Genomic DNA, 12,945 nt, shown 5'->3' on the forward strand with positions numbered 1-12,945 from the left:
AATGTGTATCCTACACACAGCAGGGGCATCTCAGAGCACCTGGAGGGTTAATACTACAGGAGGTCTGAGGGGAACAGCCTGAAAGTTACCAGAGGAGGAAACATTCTCATTTAAAATAAGAGGATGGATTGAAAGCCACAACCAACTCTTCTTAAAGTCAGTGAATAATTGAAGATTTCAGAATTTTTAAGCCTAATTACCAAAGATCCACGGGAGGATGGTTTAAGTCAGAAGCTTCAAAACAATGATTCAGGATTGCATCCCTCTTCCCTTCCTCCTTCTCCCAAGCTCTGCTGCTCAATGATTTGGTTCCCATCATTATAAATCAACCTAAAAAAACATCACTGACTGAAAAAATAGCTAGTACTGAGCAAACCTGGATTTCTTGTAGCATCATGGATGCACTGAGCATGCAGGGACCTGAAGCTAACGAGAATGGGTCCAGCAGGTCTGGTGTCTAAGGGGTGTCTGATGAGTAGAAAATACTCAGACTGAACAATATAGGAACTAATATAGGAACTAAATATAGGAACTAAGATAAAAAAAAGTCCACTCATATGAGACAGACCCAGAAATACCAGCACCCCAAGCAGCACACCAGAAACTGGTCAATAGCACCAAGTAAAAAAGCACAAGCACTTCTTAAAGAAGTGAGAAGATCTCAAGGCAGAAGATCACCATCTGTACCAATCAACTAGACCACAGAGAGGCAAAAGTAATACCAAGGACGCCTGAAGCTATTACCAAAAGCCTAAATTAAACTAGAAAAAGCCAACCTGTTTGTAAAGCACAGAGCAGGGCAGGTATGAGTCCTGAAGCTCATCGTGGTCAGGAGGGCTGGTCAGGTGAAAACAGAGGTCTTCTTTGCCAGAACAAGAAAAAACATCTAAACGCTGCCCAGAACGAAGCAGCCACAGAAGGACAAAGGAAAAATGACTGGAAGAGCCTCCTTGGGTCCCTGGAGGATGACGCCAATGGCCTGCTCGGTCCCAAACGCAGGGCAGGGCCCGACAGGGCTGAGGAACAGGAGCTCAGGCGCTGCCGACCAGCCCCAGGGCTGACACTGCGCCAAACGTGACCTAAAACAAGGTCTCCATGAAACCAGAGGCCCGCAGCGTGCCGGAGGGGTACAGAAGTCATTTCCACCCCTGGCGTTAACAATTCTGTGCAGGTGCCCAAGCCCCAAGGGAGGGCCGCAGGCGTCCCCTGCCCCCTGGCCAGCCGGGGCTCTGCCCCTTTCCCAGAGGTGCCCCGTCCCCTCGGGTGCTGAGCACGGTACCTGCGGCCCAGCGAACCCTCACTCCTGATCGACGACAGGCACGGGATCCCTGCCAAGAGGACGTTTGTGAGAAAAACTCCTCACATCACCACACAAACCGCTCCTCCCTTCGCCCTGCACCCAGCCAGCTTTTCACAATCCCGCCGCGCTGGGCCCTGGCAGCGAGGCACGTGGGGCGGATTTTAAAGGCATCCGGGAGAGAGATGGGGTGGGTGGGCACCTACAGGCCTGTAAGGTCTTTTGAAGCCAAAGCCCCGTACAAGCAGACAGACACCATACGGACACGGTCGGCGCAGGCGGAGGTCTCCCATGGACAGCCCTGGTGGCTTCAGAGCTCCCCAGGGGATGGAGTGAAGGGGGGGCTCGGCCCAGCTCCCAGGGGACTGGGATGCAAACGGGGTGGCTGCTGATGCACTTGTTTCCAAATCATCGTCCTGCGACGGCACAGAAAGGGCTTCAAACTCCTAGGTCTGTCCGCGGGTTGCCACAAACTAGCCAGCAGTAACCTGCTCGCCATCACCTGGTGCGCTGACAGAGGTTAAACAAGAAGCGTGACCACCACAACTGCCAACTGGGAAAGAGAGACGGCACCCCACAAACCAACAAGTGGAAAAAAAAAAAAAAAAAACAACAGCAAAAAACCAAGTTTGTTTTAAGCTGCTATCCTCCCCCCAGTCACAGCAAAGCCTGTGACACGGTGCCTATAAATTCCCCCTAATGATGCAGCAGCCAGGCAGGGACCCATCTGTGCCTGGGCACAGGTGAGACTTTTCGCTATCATGTAAGTGCAGGCTGCCTTTCAATTACACTCACCAGCCCATTAGGCAAATGAGATTTGCATATGAGAGGATAAATAGAAAGTCAAAAAACAGGCCCCGAAGTAAAATACGTTTTATACCCTACATGCAAGCACCGCTGGCCGCCGGGTCTCTGGGAGGACAGGGACAGCAAGCTCACTGCTCAGCCCAGGGCTGCGCCTGATGCTCTTTGGGTTTCTGCCGGGGTGCTGGTGTACTTCTGAGGACAGGCATCTGTGTGCCCTGCACCCCCATCTCCCTAAAAATATGGCCATTTCTGTAGGGCTCTGCATTGTCTTTGGGTCCTGTCCTGCAGCAGGCTGGAGAACAGATGAAAATATTGCAGGCTCAAAAGCATTTAAATAGATTGCACCTGGGTTTCAGTCCCGCACTCAGGCAGGACCAAGTACTGCACAGCACTGAGCTCCAGGACTATTTCCAGCACCCCAAGGATGCACAACCAGCGCATGCTGCCCAGCAGTATGGGATTACACCGGTGTCTGATGTCACCGAGGGCATTTGCGTGGAATAAACAGTCCTGCTCAGGTGATCCCGAAGAATTAATCTGCCTACAAGTACTTTTTTTTTCCTGGTGAGTTTATGCAAAACAGACACAACCCAGCTCATCTCCCAGAATCCAGATGGCACTTGCAAACCTTGTCTGTGTATCAAATGTTGTTTTTTAGATCAAGTGTCCCTGGTTGACAACACAGAACTTCATGATGCTATCTTTAGAGAGGCTCTTCTGCACAGAAACACCCTTTGAGCATACGTTACAGGGAATATGCTAATGCAGCAGGGTGTTTTCAGCGGACGGAAACGTGTCTGCTCCTGGGAGCCCACACAGCCCAGCACACACCGAGCCTGGCTGAAGATGAAGGGTAATCCAGCCCGCCCGTGAGCCCCCGCGGAAGAGATCTACCAATAAGTTAAGATTGTAGAGAAAGGTTAACTTCCAACACCGCAGAGATGCAGGATGAGCCGATGGCAAAGGCCACATGCACGCAAGAATTATGCTTACCCCAAACCCTGCTAAATGACTTAGAGTGGCTGAACACAGGCAGCAAAATCCAAGCTTCGGTTCCTTCATTTCTCCTGTAGGGTTGGAGATGCCTTCCCCCCTTTGCTATTCACCTAAATACAAGGGCCCAGTAACAAGCCGGTGATTTACTTCCCCAAAGTCTTTATTTCCTCCTCCAGATTTTATGTAAAGATAAAAGCAGCTCAAGCAAAGTTATGTTTTTAAGCACTCCATTAATAAAGAACAGAACTCCAAAGCCTTCTGTTTCACGTACTCCTGAGATGGTAACATTTCCCTTGATACAAAAGTAGTAGTAGTTGTTAAAAAACACCCCTCCAAACCCTAACCTTGAGGTGTTTTCTATGCTCCTCAGCTCCAAGATCAAGAAAGCAATCATTAGCCGCATGTGAAAATGCCTGAAAAACCAACCCTGACCTGTACGTGCTGCCACCGGGCAGCACAACAGCATTACAAACGCTGGGGGAAGACAAAGGCGGCTGCAGACACAGAAAAGGTTACGGCAGAGCTCATCTCCCAGACCAGAAGGTGACACCAGCGGCGGCACAGTGGCTGAAATAACCCATCTCACCCGCTGCTGAAAAGAACATTTCAGAACAGCGACATCAGGTAAAGCAGCTTCTTCTGAAAAAGAAAGTGATCCAGGAGGTAGCTCCTTCCATATTGCAGGCATTCACAGTAAACACCATATGGCCTGTTAATTTAATTAGGGAGAAGAAACCCCCTAAGTTTGAGATTTGACTTTGAAGGGTTTAAAACAAGTCTGAGGAAAATTGCTCAGGATACTGCGTGCGGTTGTTTTACTGGCTTCATCCATCTTGCTGACCCCATTACCTGGCGACTCACCTTAGGGGGCTGGTTTTTTTTTTGTTTTTGTTTTTTACAAGCCTACTGCCAGATGTGCACAACCCGCCCCACACTGGGCAGCTCGGCCAGGGTGGGTCCGTGTCAGGTAGGAGGCACGTGCAGCAAGTGACCCGATTGCTTCAGTAAAACCCATCTCCTCAGGTGCCGACCTGAGTTTTATTCTGAGTCCTTCTCACAAACCACACTGGCGGAGCCCACTGTCAAGGCAGGGTGGTCCTCAGGGTGGAAGGACAAACGCCAGGGAACCTACGTGAGACGCACAGCCTCCGGACAAGCCTGGTCCTCGCCTGTACGAAACTTGGCACTCCTACTCGTCAGGTCAACCAGCCAAGCCCCAGCTGCTCCCAAAGACATGGACGTGCATAAACACTTGCCTCAGCATCTTCCAGGCTAGCAAGAGGGATGCTTTGCCCAAAGATGCTGTGTTATCCGAACAAAAAGACTTTCCTGTTTTTAACACACCTTCCAGTGAGTAGCTGGGGGAAAATGAGAATTCCCTTCTCAGACTTGGGCAGAAAGCAAGGCCAGAGGTTGACCATCCCAAGCATCCTAATACGGCTCCTCCACTGGAAGGGCCATATTCTAAAGACTGAGCGCAACCTGGAAAAAAAACTGAGAAGGAAAGTAAAAATAGTCTGTAACAGTTTTCCTTAGTTTTGCTTCAATCTGGACAATTACCAGTTCTTAACAGGTTGCTCTAAGGAGAGAAGAGAACATCTATGATCTTCTCTAGACAGAGACTCGGATACATTTATGGGTTTCAGATTCAGATACATTTACGGGTTTCAGACTCGGATACTTTATGGGTTTCAGCAGTGCAGGGGCACGAGCTGCCCAGGGCATCACCAGCAAGGAACGACGCAGACCCTCGGGGATGTGGCTGCTGGGGCACTCCAAGAAGGCAAAGGCAAGGTTTGTATCTGTTAAACCCGCTGATCCTCTACAAAATAGCCTCTCGGGCTGCAATGGCTGAGGCTCACAGGGCGTGGAAGGGCTTTCTTCTCCAGCCAGCCCGCTGGGCTCCAGGCGGTGCACGCAACAGCTCGTCCAGGGCGCTCCGGAGAACACCGGCCCCCAGCGAGCTGCTCAGCCAGGAGCCATCAGCTGCAGTGCTGCAGCTTGAACAAACTCCTCCTGGGAGACCCAGCGAGTCCCATGGGACGCCCAGAGCTCCTCCGTAGGAGCACGCGATCCATCCTCCCTCCTTCTGGACTGTCCTGGTTTCAGCTAGGAACCACCGGGCTGCCCCAGTGCTGCTCTGGAGCGAGAAACCCAGAAGAGATTTGGGGTTTGGGTGCCATGCAACCTGCTGCCCTCTGCATGCACTGTACTGGGGGAAAAATCACGCTCCCAGAATTCTGCAGCCTCGATTTGCACCTAGTTTCCCTTCAGCTCCTCTCAACATTTGACTACACTAACAAACTAACAACCAAACTGTTTGTTGTTTTTTTTTTCCTTTTCTATCCAGACCCACGTTGGGATCTGCTCGTCTGTTTTATAGGTGTGGTATAAAAACATGCCAGGGAGACGGGTTTCCCATTTTCTGATTAAAAAAAAAAAAAAGGCAAACAAAACCCAACAACAATCATTGAAAGACCACCAGACTTTTTCCTGCTAGCAAGAGACCTCCTCTCAGGACACTGCAAAGATTTAATTTACTGCCACTTGCCCTCTGGCTATTTTACATTTATGGGGTGGGGGCTGAAGAAAGGAAGAAGGCAGGGAGAGGGTGTAATTAGCTTTCCTTGTAAAATGTTCATCGCAGTTGTAACAGTGCCTGGGATGCAGAGCCTATCGGGGGCTTAATAGATTTCAGGGCATTGTTCTTCGGGAGTGCTGAAGTGTGTGTGGGGTGGGGGGAATAAAAATAAAAAAAAAAAAAAGGGAAAAAAATCAATAAGTGGATCCTACTTCTTGCCACAACCCCATATGGAAGTAATCAAGCACGAGGGTGGCAGCTGGGGCCAATAACAGTCACCTGCAGTTGAGGGACGTGGGGGTTTCGGATGGGTTTTTAATGCTAATTTCCTTGGGAAACAATGAGGGAGCGAGCGGGGCGCAGCAGACGAGGGCGGATGAATAGGGAGCAGCCGGAACAATAGCTGCACCTGGTGCTGGGCGCAGCGGCACAGAGCCGGCACGCGGCAGCAGCGCACGGCACATCTGTTCCCCCACAGCCACCCGCTCCCCCGACGCTCCGCCAGCATCCTAAGCGAGGCGAGGGCTTCCAGCGCGCCCGGCTTGCCGCACAGCAACAGGTTTGAGTCGTGGCGAGGCTGCGGCGGGCTCCGCGCGCATCCTCCTCCTCCTCCTCCTCCTCTTCCTCCCCAGCTCGGCTGGGGTGGCTCAGTGGGGGACCGTTACTGATGCCTTGGGGAATTGGGTGGGTTTTTCGTTGGTGGTTTTTTTTTTTTTTTTGGTGTCCTGTTGCTGTACGGGAAACCGACTCTTGGACCTCCCCCAGGAGCGGGGGAAACCCAGCAGCAGGTCTGCAGCAGTCCTGGTTCTTCACAGTGGTCTCAGGGCCGTCCCCCTTCACCCCCACACGTCCCACGGCTGGGAGCGAGCCCAGGGAATTCCATACACATTATCCTAAAGCCTTGAGCTTCGCTTATAAAAACGCCACTGCACCACCCCTATAAAAGCCACGATAGTTACACTTTAAAATGCTTTGGAACCTCTGAAATTGCTCTTGTCCTTTCACACGTGAGCGGCTGACACGCGGAGCGGTGGGAAGGTCGAGGGCCTGCCTCGCAGACTGCTCGCAGAGCCGGGAACCAAACACGAGCCTCTCCGCTCAGCTGAAGGCTCGCTGCCCACCAGTTCCTCCCGGCTCCTGCTCTCAACAGCCGCTCGGTTTTCCAGCTCCCACCAGGAGCAGTTCCCCGAACGCCACGTCAATTAAGACAAAAGCTTTAACGGGCTCCCAGAAAGCTGCGGGGATGCTGTCCCCAGGGACCACCCCAGAATTTCTCTCAAAACCCGCTTCATACCTAGCCCCGACAAGTAACCCAATACAGAAATATTCACTAGGTGCTGGGATCAAGCAAAGCTTCCCACCTAACCCAGAACAGGTCAGCTCCTGTATTACGGGGAAAACCCAACCAGCAGCAGATTTCGACCACCTCCAGTTCAGATTGAAGACACCAGCCAGCGTTGCCTTAAATCCATTACATATGCCCAAGTCCTCAGCTGACTTCGTTCAGCTGTCCAGCTATATTATAAACATTGTGCGTGCACGTCAAGCAAATCTTGTTTTTTGTCCAAACCCTAAAAAAAAATCAGAGCTGGAAAAAGCGAGAGCCACCTGGCTCACCCATTCCAAGGCAGCCGTGCAGAAGAGCTCACAAAAACCTGCGCTCACGGGGCAGTTCGGGCAGCGAGGAGCTGCCCTGAGAGCTCAGCCTGGCTTCAGAAGTCAAACCATGTTCTTTCCCTCTTGCCCTGTCCCCCAGCAACAACTGGTGCGAGCCAAAAGCCACGGGGAGCACCGTGCAGCAGCGCCCCGTGCTCTCTGAGATGGAGGTGAGGCGATCTGGGGCTGGCACAAAATCCCACCAGCAAGGCTGCAGCAAGAAAGGAAAGCCGCCTCTCCTGGGGGCACGGCTTCTGTGAGGTTAAGAGGAACAAAACAGGAACAAAACCCAAGAGCCTGACCACCGGTTCCCTCAGGTTTTGGCTTCGGCGGGTCGAACACCCCCTGCACGCCCAGCGGATGCAGCCTGCAGAAAGCGCAGGGCCCTGGAGGCCGGCAGGGGCCCTCCCTCCCGTCACCCGCCGGAGCAGGACCCGGGCTGGCAGCGCTGCTTTGGCCTTTTCGCTGCTAAATGGAGTTTCTGCTCTTTTTCCTAGGGGCGCTCCCTGCGTAATGCACTCCTCAGATTAACCACTTATTCTCCGTGCCTCTAGTGATTCTTGTCCCTCCTCAGAGCCTTCAAATCCCTGCCTGCAGTCACTATTTGCCCAAACCGCCCCGGCTTCGCCTCCTCCCCTTGTTCCACGTCTAGGCTCCCTCGGTGTGGCAGCGGTTGCTGCCTGCTGGAAGCGCTGGGTGCCCCGGGGCCGAGGCACCTATGGGGGGCCCTCGGCCATTCCGACCGAGCCAGGGTAATACCCAAAATCAGACAAGACTTCTCCTTCTCCAGATTAACACTAAAAATCACGTCATCCAGCGGGCACCTCTGAAAACGGCTTCACTCGGATGCGCTGCCCCATCCCCACGCAGCTACCGCCACCAGCCACCGAGCTCCACGCCACCCCCTGCCCTCGAAACACCACTGCCTCCCCGCCTACACCCCACCTCCTTCCCTTTAGTTTCCCTTCTACAGGACCTGCGAAGGAAAAAAAGTTTTCCCCAGGCAAGAAACCAGCCAATTAGTTGTCGGATGGCCAAATTACGCCGCGCCAATGCCGGCAAAACTTCTGTCTGCTTCGAGACCCCAGGAGCAGCTGCTCCCGCGCCCTGCGCAGCCGGGTCGGGAAGCCTGCAAGCTTGCTGCAGCGGGGGCTGCTGCCGGAGCATGGATCTTGGCTTTCAGACCCTGTCGCAGCCCGCAGAGCCTCGCCGGAGGCTTTCTGGTTTTCTTTCCTCCTTTGTGCTGGTGCGCTGTGAGATGCTCAGCTCGCAGAGCTGCTGCCTGCCTGCTCTCCGGGGGACACAGGGACACTTAGCGAGCGTTTAACGTCTCTGGAAGCAGACTCGTAATATTATCCAAAAATAAAACATCAAAAAGCAACAGCAACCAACCCGTACCTCAACCCTCTGCGAACTCCAGGAGAAGGAAACCCTCGAGGTGGGAACGCAGCGCTCCCTGGGGAAGCCCTGCCGCTTGGCACAGCGAGAACCAGCCTGGACAAAGCAAACAGCAAACGCACAAAAGAGGAACCATCCCGCACGGACCACCTAGCACACCACCGCCTCTCTTCCTCTCCGCTTCCACAGCGAGCGACCCCCCCCGGCACGTTTTGGCTCCCCAAACTTTGCCTTGGGCGCGCCTCCCACGCCAGGCAGCGCTTCGGCCCCGCGCAAAGCGCGCCGCAGGGGCAGGAGCAGCCAGGCTGATTTCCCGGGGATGTTTCGCGGAGCAGCCACCCAGCCCCCGGGCAGCAGCTCAGCCAACGTGCCGCGGGAGGGATGCTCGCATCCCGCGGCTCCGGAGGGCTGTAGGAGCGTCTGCTGCTGCCCAACCTTCCCAAAAAGAATGGGGGGGGGGAGGGAGACAGGGGGAAGGGCAGGTTTAAAATACGCCTGTGGGGTCGGGAGATTGCAATGGAATAAGGCAGGATGCGAGATGCAGCGGTCCGCAGCCCGGCAGTGAAAACGTCAGGGCAGGGAGGTCTGCTCCTGTACCACCGGCTTGATCCGGGAGATTTACATGCTGGTAGCATCACTTGCTGCCGGAGGAGTGCGGAGACAAAAAGGAGCGTCCTCTGACACAATGCAGAGCCACGCTGAAAACACAGGGAAAACTGAGGAAACCTGGGGGCTAACGGAAGAAATCCGTCTCTGCAGGTTTCCCCCCAGCTCCAGCACCAGCACGCACAAATGGGAGGCAGACCAGGCACAGTGGAAAAAACACATTTTGCTACAACATGCAGAAACCTCCCCGGCTCTCCATTTCCCCAGAAAGCACCGAATCCTAGCCTCCTGCTCAGGGGGATTAAAAATGATTAAAAAAAATAAAATTAAAAAACAAAACAAAACAAAACAAACATTCCATAGCACTGCAGCGCGAGCCCTCACGCAGCTCTCCCCCCGTGAGTTCGCTGCTTTGCCAGCTGCGCAGCCCGTGCAAGTTTTCCCCCACCGCAGCCGACGCTCCCCCCTCGCCCCTACCTGCGGTGGGGTCGGGGCGCCGGAGGACCCCGCAGCGCTCCGAGAGCCCGCGGCACGGCTCGGCGAGGCAGCCCGGCCACCCCCCCCGTGGCGTTTAAAAATAGATTGCTTACCCTAAGCGGCAAGGTTAGCGCGATCCAGCTGCTGTTGAATACACCTCGTTTCTTCGCAATATAAATAAAAGGGCTCTTCCTCCGCCGCTCTTAATCTCGGAGCGCAGGCTGAGCCCAGCCTTCCTTCTCCTTTCATTAGCTGGACATGTGTCAGGTCCCTCACATCTGCGATTTCTCACCGCCTGGAGCCGCCTGTCCGGTTCCAGGGAAACACAGATGGATCCCAGATGGGGAGGTCCTGCCAAGCAGACCAGCTCCCACCTTGCCAAACGCCCCGCTCCAGGCGCGCGCCCGCGGCCGCCTGCCTGCTCCCTGCCTGCGCCGCGCTGCCCGGGCGCCTCGCCAGCTGATGTCACCCAGCGCGCACCTCCCAGCGCCTCGCCGCCGGCTGACACCCGCGCCTCCGACCCACCGGGATGTTTATGGCCGGCGGCAGCCGGGGCTCTGCAAGCGGGCTGCCCCTTCCACTGGAGATCGCCCTGCATCGCCCTGCACGGCCGGGAGGAGCCTTCGTCTTTTTTGGTTGTTTTTTTTTTTTTTTTTTTTTTTTGCAAGCCAGAGCCAGGTAAGCTGTTGGGTGAAGCAGCGAATTAATTTTCCGAAGGTTTCCCCGCGCACGTAAATCTCTCATGTGAGCTCCCCTGCAAGCCCCAGCCGCGCAGTTTGCAGCGCTGGAAAGCCGGCATGTGTTAGCAATTAGGAGCAACAACAAGATAACAAGATACTGATGTTGCAAGGGTACCAAATGAGGACTGGAAAATTCAAAGGAAGAGCAATTAAATGTGTAACATATTACTCAGATCGAAGAGGAAGTGTTAAAGGAAAATGTAAATCCTAAATGTTTCATACATGGAGTAAAGCCCACGAGGGATTTTACAGCAGTAACAGAGCAGGCTCGTAAAAGAAACCCTCTGGACACCGCTGCATTTGACCGTTCCCCCCCCCACCCCGCTGTAACACCCAGGCTCGGCAGCTCTGCCACCCCCAAACCCCTGCTAGCCCCGAGCGGCCCCCCGCCAACGTGCAGCGGGGCCAGCAGCCGCCCAGCACCGACCCGCCAGCCCCGCAGCAGCACCCTCCCTGGCGGGCACCCCCCGGGGATAACCCCCCCTGCACACACACACACACAGACACAGACACACACACTGCATCCTGCGCCCAGAGGCCACGCAGACAGCTGGGGAGGGGAAAGGATGTTTGCAGTTTGCTTGCAGCAAATATCCTGCTCCGCAGTCCGGGCAGGGCACGTTGCAAGATCTCAGGAGGGATTCACCGCGCCAGCCTGCCCTTCTCAGAGCTGTGCAGGTTCTGGGCTCCCTGTGATCCTTCTGAAACCTTTGCAGGCGATTGCAGCTCTCCCTCCAGCTACTTTTTCGAAAACCAGACACCGAGGTACCTTGCCAGGACAGCAACAGACTACAAGCTCGACGCTGCCAAAGCAGAGGGACGCCGGTTTCTCGAAAGCCCAGAGACCTGCAGCCTGCCGGTGCGAGCGTGGCAGGACATTTACTGGCTCACGAGCCCCAAACGCTCGTGGTTAGGGCACTCCCAGCACTCGGGAGCTCACCACGCTCACCAAGCCACATCCAGAGCAGCCACCCTGCCTCCCGTGCCCCCCCACCCCGAGCAGCTGCAGGCAGCTCCTCGCAAGGCGCGTCACCGAAACATCGCAGCCCAGAAAGTTCAGCTCGCCGGGGCTCCTGACACTTGTGATGAGGGTTGCGCAAAATACTCCAGCTCTCAATATTTCATAAGCCGAGATGGAAAAACCATCCCTAAATTACCCAGACAATGAAGCGAGACAAAAAAAAAAAAAAAAAAAAAGAAAAACAAGCAGCTCCCCTCGCACCAGAATGAACGCCGCTGGTTTCCTACGGCCCCGGGTCTGGCGAGGCGATGCCCGGCGCCTCGCGCTGTGCGGTCCCCACCGGGCAGCGCCGCGCTCACGCCGTGCTCCGAGGTCTTGTACCAGGCGGGCTCGCCTTGCAGCTTGGCCCCAGCGCAGCAGGGAGCAGGAGATGGGATGGGAGCAGCCCTTTGCTCGAGGCGTCGCTGTCAGCCACCGCTGCTCCCTGCCCGGTCCTGTCCCAGCAGCACCGAACCGGGCAGAAATCCGCCAGCAGGTTCAAAAGGAGGAGGAGGAGGCCGGATGATGAAAGGGATGGGGTCAAGAGACGCAGCCTGGGAGCTGCCAGGGCTCTGGGTTGGAGTCCCCACAGGTGGCCCAGAGAGGTGGGGGCTGCCCTGGGGCTCAGTTCGGGACAGGCCAGCCGCCCCCCCAGCCCCCTCCTCCCCTCTTATCGGCCTGCGGACACCTGGCTTCACATCACCGTCCCCAGCTACCGCAACAGCCGGGCTGGAGCTGCCCTTTGCCACCCCACGGCCAAATAAATCCTTTCCCTACTTTCACAACCTGAAGTAGTTTGAAACATCAAAACTTCAGGCCGCCCCAAGCGTTTTTACGGGCTGCCCCAGGAGCTGGGGGTGCCCCATCCCTGGGGGTGCCCGAGGCCAGGCTGGTGGGGCCTTGGCCAGCCTAACGCAGCGGGTGGTGTCCCTGCCCACGGCAGGGGGTTGGAGCTGGGTGGGCTGTGGGGTCCCTTCCAGCCCAAACCATTCTGTGATTTGAAGTACAGCTACAGTCCGACTCTATAAACCTTTGTGAAAGGCTACGTGCTCCTCGCCACGGTGCCCAGAGGCCAACTTGTACGAAACCCCAGTGCCCTCAGGAAGTCGCCCCCAGCTGTGGCCGAAGGAGCAGGGTCAGGCCGACCCCTCGGCTCAGCCCCACGGGAAGGACGACGTGCCCTTCCACACCGGCCCATATCGCTCTCAAGTCGTCATTACCGGGGCTGGAGCACAGCCGGGTGCCACACACAGGCCTTGCTCCCGCAAACCCAACCTGGAGAAAGCCTCCAAACGCCACCAGCGGCCGTTCGCCCCACGCGGAGCGGGGTGGAGCAGGGGCACACAAGGCACCGAGCCGACCCGCAGCAGCACCCCCGAGTCAGCCC

At 55.5% G+C, this 12,945-nt stretch overlaps 1 protein-coding gene across 5 annotated transcripts in view; it reads right to left on the reverse strand.

The window, feature by feature from the left end:
* CBFA2T2 (CBFA2/RUNX1 partner transcriptional co-repressor 2) overlaps window positions 1-12,945 on the reverse strand; it is a 63,849-nt gene that overhangs the window by 30,876 nt on the left and 20,028 nt on the right. The window contains exon 1 of one of the 5 annotated variants that reach the window (XM_083800979.1): window positions 9,932-10,073. The exons of the other annotated variants lie outside the window; for them this stretch is intronic. The gene's annotated coding sequence lies outside the window, so the exon portion shown is untranslated. Of the gene's footprint in view, window positions 1-9,931; window positions 10,074-12,945 lie in introns of those variants that run through there. 5 annotated transcript variants of the gene reach the window in all.

The sequence above is a fragment of the Anser anser genome, assembly GCF_964211835.1.
Source record: "Anser anser genome assembly, chromosome: 16".
NCBI classification, from domain to species: domain Eukaryota; kingdom Metazoa; phylum Chordata; class Aves; order Anseriformes; family Anatidae; genus Anser; species Anser anser.